At 37.0% G+C, this 15,281-nt stretch overlaps 15 non-coding genes across 15 annotated transcripts; all 15 read right to left on the reverse strand.

Moving 5' to 3' along the window:
- Window positions 1-100: 100 nt before the first annotated feature.
- On the reverse strand, window positions 101-172 carry TRNAG-UCC (transfer RNA glycine (anticodon UCC)). The gene has a single exon. It is a non-coding gene; the product is annotated as a tRNA-Gly (tRNA).
- A 916-nt stretch (window positions 173-1,088) lies between these two features.
- On the reverse strand, window positions 1,089-1,160 carry TRNAG-UCC (transfer RNA glycine (anticodon UCC)). The gene has a single exon. It is a non-coding gene; the product is annotated as a tRNA-Gly (tRNA).
- A 918-nt stretch (window positions 1,161-2,078) lies between these two features.
- On the reverse strand, window positions 2,079-2,150 carry TRNAG-UCC (transfer RNA glycine (anticodon UCC)). The gene has a single exon. It is a non-coding gene; the product is annotated as a tRNA-Gly (tRNA).
- A 422-nt stretch (window positions 2,151-2,572) lies between these two features.
- Window positions 2,573-2,644, reverse strand: TRNAG-UCC (transfer RNA glycine (anticodon UCC)). Its single transcript has one exon. It is a non-coding gene; the product is annotated as a tRNA-Gly (tRNA).
- Window positions 2,645-4,057: 1,413 nt separating this feature from the next.
- TRNAG-UCC (transfer RNA glycine (anticodon UCC)) lies at window positions 4,058-4,129 on the reverse strand. The gene has a single exon. It is a non-coding gene; the product is annotated as a tRNA-Gly (tRNA).
- A 416-nt stretch (window positions 4,130-4,545) lies between these two features.
- TRNAG-UCC (transfer RNA glycine (anticodon UCC)) lies at window positions 4,546-4,617 on the reverse strand. The gene has a single exon. It is a non-coding gene; the product is annotated as a tRNA-Gly (tRNA).
- Window positions 4,618-5,533: 916 nt separating this feature from the next.
- Window positions 5,534-5,605, reverse strand: TRNAG-UCC (transfer RNA glycine (anticodon UCC)). The gene has a single exon. It is a non-coding gene; the product is annotated as a tRNA-Gly (tRNA).
- Window positions 5,606-6,521: 916 nt separating this feature from the next.
- Window positions 6,522-6,593, reverse strand: TRNAG-UCC (transfer RNA glycine (anticodon UCC)). Its single transcript has one exon. It is a non-coding gene; the product is annotated as a tRNA-Gly (tRNA).
- A 416-nt stretch (window positions 6,594-7,009) lies between these two features.
- TRNAG-UCC (transfer RNA glycine (anticodon UCC)) lies at window positions 7,010-7,081 on the reverse strand. Its single transcript has one exon. It is a non-coding gene; the product is annotated as a tRNA-Gly (tRNA).
- A 422-nt stretch (window positions 7,082-7,503) lies between these two features.
- Window positions 7,504-7,575, reverse strand: TRNAG-UCC (transfer RNA glycine (anticodon UCC)). The gene has a single exon. It is a non-coding gene; the product is annotated as a tRNA-Gly (tRNA).
- A 1,904-nt stretch (window positions 7,576-9,479) lies between these two features.
- On the reverse strand, window positions 9,480-9,551 carry TRNAG-UCC (transfer RNA glycine (anticodon UCC)). The gene has a single exon. It is a non-coding gene; the product is annotated as a tRNA-Gly (tRNA).
- A 1,406-nt stretch (window positions 9,552-10,957) lies between these two features.
- On the reverse strand, window positions 10,958-11,029 carry TRNAG-UCC (transfer RNA glycine (anticodon UCC)). Its single transcript has one exon. It is a non-coding gene; the product is annotated as a tRNA-Gly (tRNA).
- Window positions 11,030-11,451: 422 nt separating this feature from the next.
- TRNAG-UCC (transfer RNA glycine (anticodon UCC)) lies at window positions 11,452-11,523 on the reverse strand. Its single transcript has one exon. It is a non-coding gene; the product is annotated as a tRNA-Gly (tRNA).
- Window positions 11,524-11,945: 422 nt separating this feature from the next.
- Window positions 11,946-12,017, reverse strand: TRNAG-UCC (transfer RNA glycine (anticodon UCC)). The gene has a single exon. It is a non-coding gene; the product is annotated as a tRNA-Gly (tRNA).
- A 1,904-nt stretch (window positions 12,018-13,921) lies between these two features.
- On the reverse strand, window positions 13,922-13,993 carry TRNAG-UCC (transfer RNA glycine (anticodon UCC)). Its single transcript has one exon. It is a non-coding gene; the product is annotated as a tRNA-Gly (tRNA).
- Window positions 13,994-15,281: the final 1,288 nt, after the last annotated feature.

Consider the following 15,281-nt stretch of genomic DNA (forward strand, 5'->3'; position numbering starts at 1 on the left):
TCTACGTTTCAGCTAAATTAGTACAAACAATGCAAGATCAGCAGAAGGATTTGCAGAGTTTGTTCACAAAAAGCTTAAAACAAAAAAACAACCTATTTCATGCGTTGGCCGGGAATCGAACCCGGGTTAACTGCTTGGAAGGCAGCTATGCTCACCACTATACCACCAACGCCTACACTTTAGAGTTTTTTTTGTGTAACTTCTCCGGCAGTAACTGCTTAATAGCGTGTCATGAATGAAAGATCAGTATAATTGAATGCAGTAAGTGTTCACAAAAAGATTAAAAAACACAAAATACAAGAAATTATTTTACTTTTGCCACGGGTTCCAAAATTGGAAAATGAGCACAAGGGTTTGCAGAGAGTTTTACAAAAGTTTTAAAAATCACAAGTAGTGATTGCCAGAACATGAAGCAGGGTTACCGTTTTGGAAGGCACCTTTACAAATCAATATAACACCAACACCTACAAAGCATCTCTACTTTTTCTGCGTTCTACGTTTCAGCTAAATTAGTACAAACAATGCAAGATCAGCAGAAGGATTTGCAGAGTTTGTTCACAAAAAGCTAAAAACAAAAAAAAAATACCTATTTCATGCGTTGGCCAGGAATCGAACCCGGGTCAACTGCTTGGAAGGCAGCTATGCTCACCACTATACCACCAATGCCTACACTTTATAGGTTTTTTTGTGTAACTTCTCCGGCAGTTACTGCTTAATAGCGTGTCATGAATGAAAGATCAGTATAATTGAATGCAGTAAGTGTTCACAAAAAGATTAAAAAACACAAAATACAAGAAATTATTTTACTTTTGCCACGGGTTCCAAAATTGGAAAATGAGCACAAGGGTTTGCAGAGAGTTTTACAAAAGTTTTAAAAATCACAAGTAGTGATTGCCAGAACATGAAGCAGGGTTACCGTTTTGGAAGGCACCTTTACAAATCAATATAACACCAACACCTACAAAGCATCTCTACTTTTTCTGCGTTCTACGTTTCAGCTAAATTAGTACAAACAATGCAAGATCAGCAGAAGGATTTGCAGAGTTTGTTCACAAAAAGCTAAAAACAAAAAAAAAATACCTATTTCATGCGTTGGCCGGGAATCGAACCCGGGTCAACTGCTTGGAAGGCAGCTATGCTCACCACTATACCACCAACGCCTACACTTAATAGGTTTTTTTGTGTAACTTCTCCGGCAGTTACTGCTTAATAGCGTGTCATGAATGAAAGATCAGTATAATTGAATGCAGTAAGTGTTCACAAAAAGATTAAAAAACACAAAATACAAGAAATTATTTTACTTTTGCCACGGGTTCCAAAATTGGAAAATGAGCACAAGGGTTTGCAGAGAGTTTTACAAAAGTTTTAAAAATCACAAGTAGTGATTGCCAGAACATGAAGCAGGGTTACCGTTTTGGAAGGCACCTTTACAAATCAATATAACACCAACACCTACAAAGCATCTCTACTTTTTCTGCGTTCTACGTTTCAGCTAAATTAGTACAAACAATGCAAGATCAGCAGAAGGATTTGCAGAGTTTGTTCACAAAAAGCTTAAAACAAAAAAAAAAAAAACTATTTCATGCGTTGGCCGGGAATCGAACCTGGGTCAACTGCTTGGAAGGCAGCTATGCTCACCACTATACCACCAACGCCTACACTTAATAGGTTTTTTTGTGTAACTTCTCCGGCAGTTACTGCTTAATAGCGTGTCATGAATGAAAGATCAGTATAATTGAATGCAGTAAGTGTTCACAAAAAGATTAAAAAACACAAAATACAAGAAATTATTTTACTTTTGCCACGGGTTCCAAAATTGGAAAATGAGCACAAGGGTTTGCAGAGAGTTTTACAAAAGTTTTAAAAATCACAAGTAGTGATTGCCAGAACATGAAGCAGGGTTACCGTTTTGGAAGGCACCTTTACAAATCAATATAACACCAACACCTACAAAGCATCTCTACTTTTTCTGCGTTCTACGTTTCAGCTAAATTAGTACAAACAATGCAAGATCAGCAGAAGGATTTGCAGAGTTTGTTCACAAAAAGCTTAAAACAAAAAAAAAAAAAACTATTTCATGCGTTGGCCGGGAATCGAACCCGGGTCAACTGCTTGGAAGGCAGCTATGCTCACCACTATACCACCAACGCCTACACTTTATAGGTTTTTTTGTGTAACTTCTCCGGCAGTTACTGCTTAATAGCGTGTCATGAATGAAAGATCAGTATAATTGAATGCAGTAAGTGTTCACAAAAAGATTAAAAAACACAAAATACAAGAAATTATTTTACTTTTGCCACGGGTTCCAAAATTGGAAAATGAGCACAAGGGTTTGCAGAGAGTTTTACAAAAGTTTTAAAAATCACAAGTAGTGATTGCCAGAACATGAAGCAGGGTTACCGTTTTGGAAGGCACCTTTACAAATCAATATAACACCAACACCTACAAAGCATCTCTACTTTTTCTGCGTTCTACGTTTCAGCTAAATTAGTACAAACAATGCAAGATCAGCAGAAGGATTTGCAGAGTTTGTTCACAAAAAGCTAAAAACAAAAAAAAAATACCTATTTCATGCGTTGGCCGGGAATCGAACCCGGGTCAACTGCTTGGAAGGCAGCTATGCTCACCACTATACCACCAACGCCTACACTTAATAGGTTTTTTTGTGTAACTTCTCCGGCAGTTACTGCTTAATAGCGTGTCATGAATGAAAGATCAGTATAATTGAATGCAGTAAGTGTTCACAAAAAGATTAAAAAACACAAAATACAAGAAATTATTTTACTTTTGCCACGGGTTCCAAAATTGGAAAATGAGCACAAGGGTTTGCAGAGAGTTTTACAAAAGTTTTAAAAATCACAAGTAGTGATTGCCAGAACATGAAGCAGGGTTACCGTTTTGGAAGGCACCTTTACAAATCAATATAACACCAACACCTACAAAGCATCTCTACTTTTTCTGCGTTCTACGTTTCAGCTAAATTAGTACAAACAATGCAAGATCAGCAGAAGGATTTGCAGAGTTTGTTCACAAAAAGCTTAAAACAAAAAAAAAAAAAACTATTTCATGCGTTGGCCGGGAATCGAACCTGGGTCAACTGCTTGGAAGGCAGCTATGCTCACCACTATACCACCAACGCCTACACTTAATAGGTTTTTTTGTGTAACTTCTCCGGCAGTTACTGCTTAATAGCGTGTCATGAATGAAAGATCAGTATAATTGAATGCAGTAAGTGTTCACAAAAAGATTAAAAAACACAAAATACAAGAAATTATTTTACTTTTGCCACGGGTTCCAAAATTGGAAAATGAGCACAAGGGTTTGCAGAGAGTTTTACAAAAGTTTTAAAAATCACAAGTAGTGATTGCCAGAACATGAAGCAGGGTTACCGTTTTGGAAGGCACCTTTACAAATCAATATAACACCAACACCTACAAAGCATCTCTACTTTTTCTGCGTTCTACGTTTCAGCTAAATTAGTACAAACAATGCAAGATCAGCAGAAGGATTTGCAGAGTTTGTTCACAAAAAGCTTAAAACAAAAAAAAAAAAAACTATTTCATGCGTTGGCCGGGAATCTAACCCGGGTCAACTGCTTGGAAGGCAGCTATGCTCACCACTATACCACCAACGCCTACACTTTATAGGTTTTTTTGTGTAACTTCTCCGGCAGTTACTGCTTAATAGCGTGTCATGAATGAAAGATCAGTATAATTGAATGCAGTAAGTGTTCACAAAAAGATTAAAAAACACAAAATACAAGAAATTATTTTACTTTTGCCACGGGTTCCAAAATTGGAAAATGAGCACAAGGGTTTGCAGAGAGTTTTACAAAAGTTTTAAAAATCACAAGTAGTGATTGCCAGAACATGAAGCAGGGTTACCGTTTTGGAAGGCACCTTTACAAATCAATATAACACCAACACCGCCAAAGCATCTCTACTTTATCTGCGTTCTACGTTTCAGCTAAATTAGTACAAACAATGCAAGATCAGCAGAAGGATTTGCAGAGTTTGTTCACAAAAAGCTTAAAACAAAAAAAAAAATACCTATTTCATGCGTTGGCCGGGAATCGAACCCGGGTCAACTGCTTGGAAGGCAGCTATGCTCACCACTATACCACCAACGCCTACACTTTATAGTTTTTTTTGTGTATTTTCTCCGGCAGTTACTGCTTAATAGCGTGTCATGAATGAAAGATCAGTATAATTGAATGCAGTAAGTGTTCACAAAAAGATTAAAAAACACAAAATACAAGAAATTATTTTACTTTTGCCACGGGTTCCAAAATTGGAAAATGATCACAAGGGTTTGCAGAGAGTTTTACAAAAGTTTTAAAAATCACAAGTAGTGATTGCCAGAACATGAAGCAGGGTTACCGTTTTGGAAGGCACCTTTACAAATCAATATAACACCTACAAAGCATCTCTACTTTTTCTGCGTTCTACGTTTCAGCTAAATTAGTACAAACAATGCAAGATCAGCAGAAGGATTTGCAGAGTTTGTTCACAAAAAGCTTAAAGCAAAAAAAAAAAAACTATTTCATGCGTTGGCCGGGAATCGAACCCGGGTCAACTGCTTGGAAGGCAGCTATGCTCACCACTATACCACCAACGCCTACACTTTATAGTTTTTTTTGTGTAACTTCTCCGGCAGTTACTGCTTAATAGCGTGTCATGAATGAAAGATCAGTATAATTGAATGCAGTAAGTGTTCACAAAAAGATTAAAAAACACAAAATACAAGAAATTATTTTACTTTTGCCACGGGTTCCAAAATTGGAAAATGAGCACAAGGGTTTGCAGAGAGTTTTACAAAAGTTTTAAAAATCACAAGTAGTGATTGCCAGAACATGAAGCAGGGTTACCGTTTTGGAAGGCACCTTTACAAATCAATATAACACCAACACCTACAAAGCATCTCTACTTTTTCTGCGTTCTACGTTTCAGCTAAATTAGTACAAACAATGCAAGATCAGCAGAAGGATTTGCAGAGTTTGTTCACAAACAGCTTAAAACAAAAAAAAAAAAACTATTTCATGCGTTGGCCGGGAATCGAACCCGGGTCAACGGCTTGGAAGGCAGCTATGCTCACCACTATACCACCAACGCCTACACTTTATAGGTTTTTTTGTGTAACTTCTCCGGCAGTTACTGCTTAATAGCGTGTCATGAATGAAAGATCAGTATAATTGAATGCAGTAAGTGTTCACAAAAAGATTAAAAAACACAAAATACAAGAAATTATTTTACTTTTGCCACGGGTTCCAAAATTGGAAAATGAGCACAAGGGTTTGCAGAGAGTTTTACAAAAGTTTTAAAAATCACAAGTAGTGATTGCCAGAACATGAAGCAGGGTTACCGTTTTGGAAGGCACCTTTACAAATCAATATAACACCAACACCTACAAAGCATCTCTACTTTTTCTGCGTTCTACGTTTCAGCTAAATTAGTACAAACAATGCAAGATCAGCAGAAGGATTTGCAGAGTTTGTTCACAAAAAGCTAAAAACAAAAAAAAAATACCTATTTCATGCGTTGGCCGGGAATCGAACCCGGGTCAACTGCTTGGAAGGCAGCTATGCTCACCACTATACCACCAACGCCTACACTTTATAGTTTTTTTTGTGTAACTTCTCCGGCAGTTACTGCTTAATAGCGTGTCATGAATGAAAGATCAGTATAATTGAATGCAGTAAGTGTTCACAAAAAGATTAAAAAACACAAAATACAAGAAATTATTTTACTTTTGCCACGGGTTCCAAAATTGGAAAATGAGCACAAGGGTTTGCAGAGAGTTTTACAAAAGTTTTAAAAATCACAAGTAGTGATTGCCAGAACATGAAGCAGGGTTACCGTTTTGGAAGGCACCTTTACAAATCAATATAACACCAACACCTACAAAGCATCTCTACTTTTTCTGCGTTCTACGTTTCAGCTAAATTAGTACAAACAATGCAAGATCAGCAGAAGGATTTGCAGAGTTTGTTCACAAACAGCTTAAAACAAAAAAAAAAAAACTATTTCATGCGTTGGCCGGGAATCGAACCCGGGTCAACGGCTTGGAAGGCAGCTATGCTCACCACTATACCACCAACGCCTACACTTTATAGGTTTTTTTGTGTAACTTCTCCGGCAGTTACTGCTTAATAGCGTGTCATGAATGAAAGATCAGTATAATTGAATGCAGTAAGTGTTCACAAAAAGATTAAAAAACACAAAATACAAGAAATTATTTTACTTTTGCCACGGGTTCCAAAATTGGAAAATGAGCACAAGGGTTTGCAGAGAGTTTTACAAAAGTTTTAAAAATCACAAGTAGTGATTGCCAGAACATGAAGCAGGGTTACCGTTTTGGAAGGCACCTTTACAAATCAATATAACACCAACACCTACAAAGCATCTCTACTTTTTCTGCGTTCTACGTTTCAGCTAAATTAGTACAAACAATGCAAGATCAGCAGAAGGATTTGCAGAGTTTGTTCACAAAAAGCTAAAAACAAAAAAAAAATACCTATTTCATGCGTTGGCCGGGAATCGAACCCGGGTCAACTGCTTGGAAGGCAGCTATGCTCACCACTATACCACCAACGCCTACACTTTATAGTTTTTTTTGTGTATTTTCTCCGGCAGTTACTGCTTAATAGCGTGTCATGAATGAAAGATCAGTATAATTGAATGCAGTAAGTGTTCACAAAAAGATTAAAAAACACAAAATACAAGAAATTATTTTACTTTTGCCACGGGTTCCAAAATTGGAAAATGAGCACAAGGGTTTGCAGAGAGTTTTACAAAAGTTTTAAAAATCACAAGTAGTGATTGCCAGAACATGAAGCAGGGTTACCGTTTTGGAAGGCACCTTTACAAATCAATATAACACCTACAAAGCATCTCTACTTTTTCTGCGTTCTACGTTTCAGCTAAATTAGTACAAACAATGCAAGATCAGCAGAAGGATTTGCAGAGTTTGTTCACAAAAAGCTTAAAACAAAAAAAAAAAAACTATTTCATGCGTTGGCCGGGAATCGAACCCGGGTCAACTGCTTGGAAGGCAGCTATGCTCCCCACTATACCACCAACGCCTACACTTTATAGTTTTTTTTGTGTAACTTCTCCGGCAGTTACTGCTTAATAGCGTGTCATGAATGAAAGATCAGTATAATTGAATGCAGTAAGTGTTCACAAAAAGATTAAAAAACACAAAATACAAGAAATTATTTTACTTTTGCCACGGGTTCCAAAATTGGAAAATGAGCACAAGGGTTTGCAGAGAGTTTTACAAAAGTTTTAAAAATCACAAGTAGTGATTGCCAGAACATGAAGCAGGGTTACCGTTTTGGAAGGCACCTTTACAAATCAATATAACACCAACACCTACAAAGCATCTCTACTTTTTCTGCGTTCTACGTTTCAGCTAAATTAGTACAAACAATGCAAGATCAGCAGAAGGATTTGCAGAGTTTGTTCACAAAAAGCTAAAAACAAAAAAAAAAAAACTATTTCATGCGTTGGCCGGGAATCGAACCCGGGTCAACTGCTTGGAAGGCAGCTATGCTCACCACTATACCACCAACGCCTACACTTTATAGTTTTTTTTGTGTAACTTCTCCGGCAGTTACTGCTTAATAGCGTGTCATGAATGAAAGATCAGTATAATTGAATGCAGTAAGTGTTCACAAAAAGATTAAAAAACACAAAATACAAGAAATTATTTTACTTTTGCCACGGGTTCCAAAATTGGAAAATGAGCACAAGGGTTTGCAGAGAGTTTTACAAAAGTTTTAAAAATCACAAGTAGTGATTGCCAGAACATGAAGCAGGGTTACCGTTTTGGAAGGCACCTTTACAAATCAATATAACACCAACACCTACAAAGCATCTCTACTTTTTCTGCGTTCTACGTTTCAGCTAAATTAGTACAAACAATGCAAGATCAGCAGAAGGATTTGCAGAGTTTGTTCACAAAAAGCTAAAAACAAAAAAAAAATACCTATTTCATGCGTTGGCCGGGAATCGAACCCGGGTCAACTGCTTGGAAGGCAGCTATGCTCACCACTATACCACCAATGCCTACACTTTATAGGTTTTTTTGTGTAACTTCTCCGGCAGTTACTGCTTAATAGCGTGTCATGAATGAAAGATCAGTATAATTGAATGCAGTAAGTGTTCACAAAAAGATTAAAAAACACAAAATACAAGAAATTATTTTACTTTTGCCACGGGTTCCAAAATTGGAAAATGAGCACAAGGGTTTGCAGAGAGTTTTACAAAAGTTTTAAAAATCACAAGTAGTGATTGCCAGAACATGAAGCAGGGTTACCGTTTTGGAAGGCACCTTTACAAATCAATATAACACCAACACCTACAAAGCATCTCTACTTTTTCTGCGTTCTACGTTTCAGCTAAATTAGTACAAACAATGCAAGATCAGCAGAAGGATTTGCAGAGTTTGTTCACAAAAAGCTAAAAACAAAAAAAAAATACCTATTTCATGCGTTGGCCGGGAATCGAACCCGGGTCAACTGCTTGGAAGGCAGCTATGCTCACCACTATACCACCAATGCCTACACTTTATAGGTTTTTTTGTGTAACTTCTCCGGCAGTTACTGCTTAATAGCGTGTCATGAATGAAAGATCAGTATAATTGAATGCAGTAAGTGTTCACAAAAAGATTAAAAAACACAAAATACAAGAAATTATTTTACTTTTGCCACGGGTTCCAAAATTGGAAAATGAGCACAAGGGTTTGCAGAGAGTTTTACAAAAGTTTTAAAAATCACAAGTAGTGATTGCCAGAACATGAAGCAGGGTTACCGTTTTGGAAGGCACCTTTACAAATCAATATAACACCAACACATACAAAGCATCTCTACTTTTTCTGCGTTCTACGTTTCAGCTAAATTAGTACAAACAATGCAAGATCAGCAGAAGGATTTGCAGAGTTTGTTCACAAAAAGCTAAAAACAAAAAAAAAATACCTATTTCATGCGTTGGCCGGGAATCGAACCCGGGTCAACTGCTTGGAAGGCAGCTATGCTCACCACTATACCACCAATGCCTACACTTTATAGGTTTTTTTGTGTAACTTCTCCGGCAGTTACTGCTTAATAGCGTGTCATGAATGAAAGATCAGTATAATTGAATGCAGTAAGTGTTCACAAAAAGATTAAAAAACACAAAATACAAGAAATTATTTTACTTTTGCCACGGGTTCCAAAATTGGAAAATGAGCACAAGGGTTTGCAGAGAGTTTTACAAAAGTTTTAAAAATCACAAGTAGTGATTGCCAGAACATGAAGCAGGGTTACCGTTTTGGAAGGCACCTTTACAAATCAATATAACACCAACACCTACAAAGCATCTCTACTTTTTCTGCGTTCTACGTTTCAGCTAAATTAGTACAAACAATGCAAGATCAGCAGAAGGATTTGCAGAGTTTGTTCACAAAAAGCTTAAAACAAAAAAAAAAAAACTATTTCATGCGTTGGCCGGGAATCGAACCCGGGTCAACTGCTTGGAAGGCAGCTATGCTCACCACTATACCACCAACGCCTACACTTTATAGTTTTTTTTGTGTAACTTCTCCGGCAGTTACTGCTTAATAGCGTGTCATGAATGAAAGATCAGTATAATTGAATGCAGTAAGTGTTCACAAAAAGATTAAAAAACACAAAATACAAGAAATTATTTTACTTTTGCCACGGGTTCCAAAATTGGAAAATGAGCACAAGGGTTTGCAGAGAGTTTTACAAAAGTTTTAAAAATCACAAGTAGTGATTGCCAGAACATGAAGCAGGGTTACCGTTTTGGAAGGCACCTTTACAAATCAATATAACACCAACACCTACAAAGCATCTCTACTTTTTCTGCGTTCTACGTTTCAGCTAAATTAGTACAAACAATGCAAGATCAGCAGAAGGATTTGCAGAGTTTGTTCACAAAAAGCTTAAAACAAAAAAAAAATACCTATTTCATGCGTTGGCCGGGAATCGAACCCGGGTCAACTGCTTGGAAGGCAGCTATGCTCACCACTATACCACCAATGCCTACACTTTATAGGTTTTTTTGTGTAACTTCTCCGGCAGTTACTGCTTAATAGCGTGTCATGAATGAAAGATCAGTATAATTGAATGCAGTAAGTGTTCACAAAAAGATTAAAAAACACAAAATACAAGAAATTATTTTACTTTTGCCACGGGTTCCAAAATTGGAAAATGAGCACAAGGGTTTGCAGAGAGTTTTACAAAAGTTTTAAAAATCACAAGTAGTGATTGCCAGAACATGAAGCAGGGTTACCGTTTTGGAAGGCACCTTTACAAATCAATATAACACCAACACCTACAAAGCATCTCTACTTTTTCTGCGTTCTACGTTTCAGCTAAATTAGTACAAACAATGCAAGATCAGCAGAAGGATTTGCAGAGTTTGTTCACAAAAAGCTTAAAACAAAAAAACAACCTATTTCATGCGTTGGCCGGGAATCGAACCCGGGTCAACTGCTTGGAAGGCAGCTATGCTCACCACTATACCACCAATGCCTACACTTTATAGGTTTTTTTGTGTAACTTCTCCGGCAGTTACTGCTTAATAGCGTGTCATGAATGAAAGATCAGTATAATTGAATGCAGTAAGTGTTCACAAAAAGATTAAAAAACACAAAATACAAGAAATTATTTTACTTTTGCCACGGGTTCCAAAATTGGAAAATGAGCACAAGGGTTTGCAGAGAGTTTTACAAAAGTTTTAAAAATCACAAGTAGTGATTGCCAGAACATGAAGCAGGGTTACCGTTTTGGAAGGCACCTTTACAAATCAATATAACACCAACACCTACAAAGCATCTCTACTTTTTCTGCGTTCTACGTTTCAGCTAAATTAGTACAAACAATGCAAGATCAGCAGAAGGATTTGCAGAGTTTGTTCACAAAAAGCTTAAAACAAAAAAACAACCTATTTCATGCGTTGGCCGGGAATCGAACCCGGGTCAACTGCTTGGAAGGCAGCTATGCTCACCACTATACCACCAACGCCTACACTTTATAGTTTTTTTTGTGTAACTTCTCCGGCAGTTACTGCTTAATAGCGTGTCATGAATGAAAGATCAGTATAATTGAATGCAGTAAGTGTTCACAAAAAGATTAAAAAACACAAAATACAAGAAATTATTTTACTTTTGCCACGGGTTCCAAAATTGGAAAATGAGCACAAGGGTTTGCAGAGAGTTTTACAAAAGTTTTAAAAATCACAAGTAGTGATTGCCAGAACATGAAGCAGGGTTACCGTTTTGGAAGGCACCTTTACAAATCAATAAAACACCAACACCTACAAAGCATCTCTACTTTTTCTGCGTTCTACGTTTCAGCTAAATTAGTACAAACAATGCAAGATCAGCAGAAGGATTTGCAGAGTTTGTTCACAAAAAGCTTAAAACAAAAAAAAAAAAACTATTTCATGCGTTGGCCGGGAATCGAACCCGGGTCAACTGCTTGGAAGGCAGCTATGCTCACCACTATACCACCAACGCCTACACTTTATAGGTTTTTTTGTGTAACTTCTCCGGCAGTTACTGCTTAATAGCATGTCATGAATGAAAGATCAGTATAATTGAATGCAGTAAGTGTTCACAAAAAGATTAAAAAACACAAAATACAAGAAATTATTTTACTTTTGCCACTGGTTCCAAAATTGGAAAATGAGCACAAGGGTTTGCAGAGAGTTTTACAAAAGTTTTAAAAATCACAAGTAGTGATTGCCAGAACATGAAGCAGGGTTACCGTTTTGGAAGGCACCTTTACAAATCAATATAACACCAACACCTACAAAGCATCTCTACTTTTTCTGCGTTCTACGTTTCAGCTAAATTAGTACAAACAATGCAAGATCAGCAGAAGGATTTGCAGAGTTTGTTCACAAAAAGCTTAAAACAAAAAAAAAATACCTATTTCATGCGTTGGCCGGGAATCGAACCCGGGTCAACTGCTTGGAAGGCAGCTATGCTCACCACTATACCACCAACGCCTACACTTTATAGGTTTTTTTGTGTAACTTCTCCGGCAGTTACTGCTTAATAGCGTGTCATGAATGAAAGATCAGTATAATTGAATGCAGTAAGTGTTCACAAAAAGATTAAAAAACACAAAATACAAGAAATTATTTTACTTTTGCCACGGGTTCCAAAATTGGAAAATGAGCACAAGGGTTTGCAGAGAGTTTTACAAAAGTTTTAAAAATCACAAGTAGTGATTGCCAGAACATGAAGCAGGGTTACCGTTTTGGAAGGCACCTTTACAAATCAATATAACACCAACACCTACAAAGCATCTCTACTTTTTCTGCGTTCTACGTTTCAGCTAAATTAGTACAAACAATGCAAGATCAGCAGAAGGATTTGCAGAGTTTGTTCACAAAAAGCTTAAAACAAAAAAAAAATACCTATTTCATGCGTTGGCCGGGAATCGAACCCGGGTCAACTGCTTGGAAGGCAGCTATGCTCACCACTATACCACCAATGCCTACACTTTATAGGTTTTTTTGTGTAACTTCTCCGGCAGTTACTGCTTAATAGCGTGTCATGAATGAAAGATCAGTATAATTGAATGCAGTAAGTGTTCACAAAAAGATTAAAAAACACAAAATACAAGAAATTATTTTACTTTTGCCACGGGTTCCAAAATTGGAAAATGAGCACAAGGGTTTGCAGAGAGTTTTACAAAAGTTTTAAAAATCACAAGTAGTGATTGCCAGAACATGAAGCAGGGTTACCGTTTTGGAAGGCACCTTTACAAATCAATATAACACCAACACCTACAAAGCATCTCTACTTTTTCTGCGTTCTACGTTTCAGCTAAATTAGTACAAACAATGCAAGATCAGCAGAAGGATTTGCAGAGTTTGTTCACAAAAAGCTTAAAACAAAAAAAAAATACCTATTTCATGCGTTTGCCGGGAATCGAACCCGGGTCAACTGCTTGGAAGGCAGCTATGCTCACCACTATACCACCAACGCCTACACTTTATAGTTTTTTTTGTGTATTTTCTCCGGCAGTTACTGCTTAATAGCGTGTCATGAATGAAAGATCAGTATAATTGAATGCAGTAAGTGTTCACAAAAAGATTAAAAAACACAAAATACAAGAAATTATTTTACTTTTGCCACGGGTTCCAAAATTGGAAAATGAGCACAAGGGTTTGCAGAGAGTTTTACAAAAGTTTTAAAAATCACAAGTAGTGATTGCCAGAACATGAAGCAGGGTTACCGTTTTGGAAGGCACCTTTACAAATCAATATAACACCAACACCTACAAAGCATCTCTACTTTTTCTGCGTTCTACGTTTCAGCTAAATTAGTACAAACAATGCAAGATCAGCAGAAGGATTTGCAGAGTTTGTTCACAAAAAGCTTAAAACAAAAAAAAAAAAACTATTTCATGCGTTGGCCGGGAATCAAACACGGGTCAACTGCTTGGAAGGCAGCTATGCTCACCACTATACCACCAACGCCTACACTTTATAGGTTTTTTTGTGTAACTTCTCCGGCAGTTACTGCTTAATAGCGTGTCATGAATGAAAGATCAGTATAATTGAATGCAGTAAGTGTTCACAAAAAGATTAAAAAACACAAAATACAAGAAATTATTTTACTTTTGCCACGGGTTCCAAAATTGGAAAATGAGCACAAGGGTTTGCAGAGAGTTTTACAAAAGTTTTAAAAATCACAAGTAGTGATTGCCAGAACATGAAGCAGGGTTACCGTTTTGGAAGGCACCTTTACAAATCAATATAACACCAACACCTACAAAGCATCTCTACTTTTTCTGCGTTCTACGTTTCAGCTAAATTAGTACAAACAATGCAAGATCAGCAGAAGGATTTGCAGAGTTTGTTCACAAAAAGCTTAAAACAAAAAAAAAAAAACTATTACATGCGTTGGCCGGGAATCGAACCCGGGTCAACTGCTTGGAAGGCAGCTATGCTCACCACTATACCACCAACGCCTACACTTTATAGTTTTTTTTGTGTAACTTCTCCGGCAGTTACTGCTTAATAGCGTGTCATGAATGAAAGATCAGTATAATTGAATGCAGTAAGTGTTCACAAAAAGATTAAAAAACACAAAATACAAGAAATTATTTTACTTTTGCCACGGGTTCCAAAATTGGAAAATGAGCACAAGGGTTTGCAGAGAGTTTTACAAAAGTTTTAAAAATCACAAGTAGTGATTGCCAGAACATGAAGCAGGGTTACCGTTTTGGAAGGCACCTTTACAAATCAATATAACACCAACACCTACAAAGCATCTCTACTTTTTCTGCGTTCTACGTTTCAGCTAAATTAGTACAAACAATGCAAGATCAGCAGAAGGATTTGCAGAGTTTGTTCACAAAAAGCTTAAAACAAAAAAAAAATACCTATTTCATGCGTTTGCCGGGAATCGAACCCGGGTCAACTGCTTGGAAGGCAGCTATGCTCACCACTATACCACCAACGCCTACACTTTATAGTTTTTTTTGTGTATTTTCTCCGGCAGTTACTGCTTAATAGCGTGTCATGAATGAAAGATCAGTATAATTGAATGCAGTAAGTGTTCACAAAAAGATTAAAAAACACAAAATACAAGAAATTATTTTACTTTTGCCACGGGTTCCAAAATTGGAAAATGAGCACAAGGGTTTGCAGAGAGTTTTACAAAAGTTTTAAAAATCACAAGTAGTGATTGCCAGAACATGAAGCAGGGTTACCGTTTTGGAAGGCACCTTTACAAATCAATATAACACCAACACCTACAAAGCATCTCTACTTTTTCTGCGTTCTACGTTTCAGCTAAATTAGTACAAACAATGCAAGATCAGCAGAAGGATTTGCAGAGTTTGTTCACAAAAAGCTTAAAACAAAAAAAAAAAAACTATTTCATGCGTTGGCCGGGAATCAAACACGGGTCAACTGCTTGGAAGGCAGCTATGCTCACCACTATACCACCAACGCCTACACTTTATAGGTTTTTTTGTGTAACTTCTCCGGCAGTTACTGCTTAATAGCGTGTCATGAATGAAAGATCAGTATAATTGAATGCAGTAAGTGTTCACAAAAAGATTAAAAAACACAAAATACAAGAAATTATTTTACTTTTGCCACGGGTTCCAAAATTGGAAAATGAGCACAAGGGTTTGCAGAGAGTTTTACAAAAGTTTTAAAAATCACAAGTAGTGATTGCCAGAACATGAAGCAGGGTTACCGTTTTGGAAGGCACCTTTACAAATCAATATAACACCAACACCTACAAAG

Source organism: Rhinoderma darwinii, chromosome 4, assembly GCF_050947455.1.
Source record: "Rhinoderma darwinii isolate aRhiDar2 chromosome 4, aRhiDar2.hap1, whole genome shotgun sequence".
NCBI classification, from domain to species: Eukaryota; Metazoa; Chordata; class Amphibia; order Anura; family Rhinodermatidae; genus Rhinoderma; species Rhinoderma darwinii.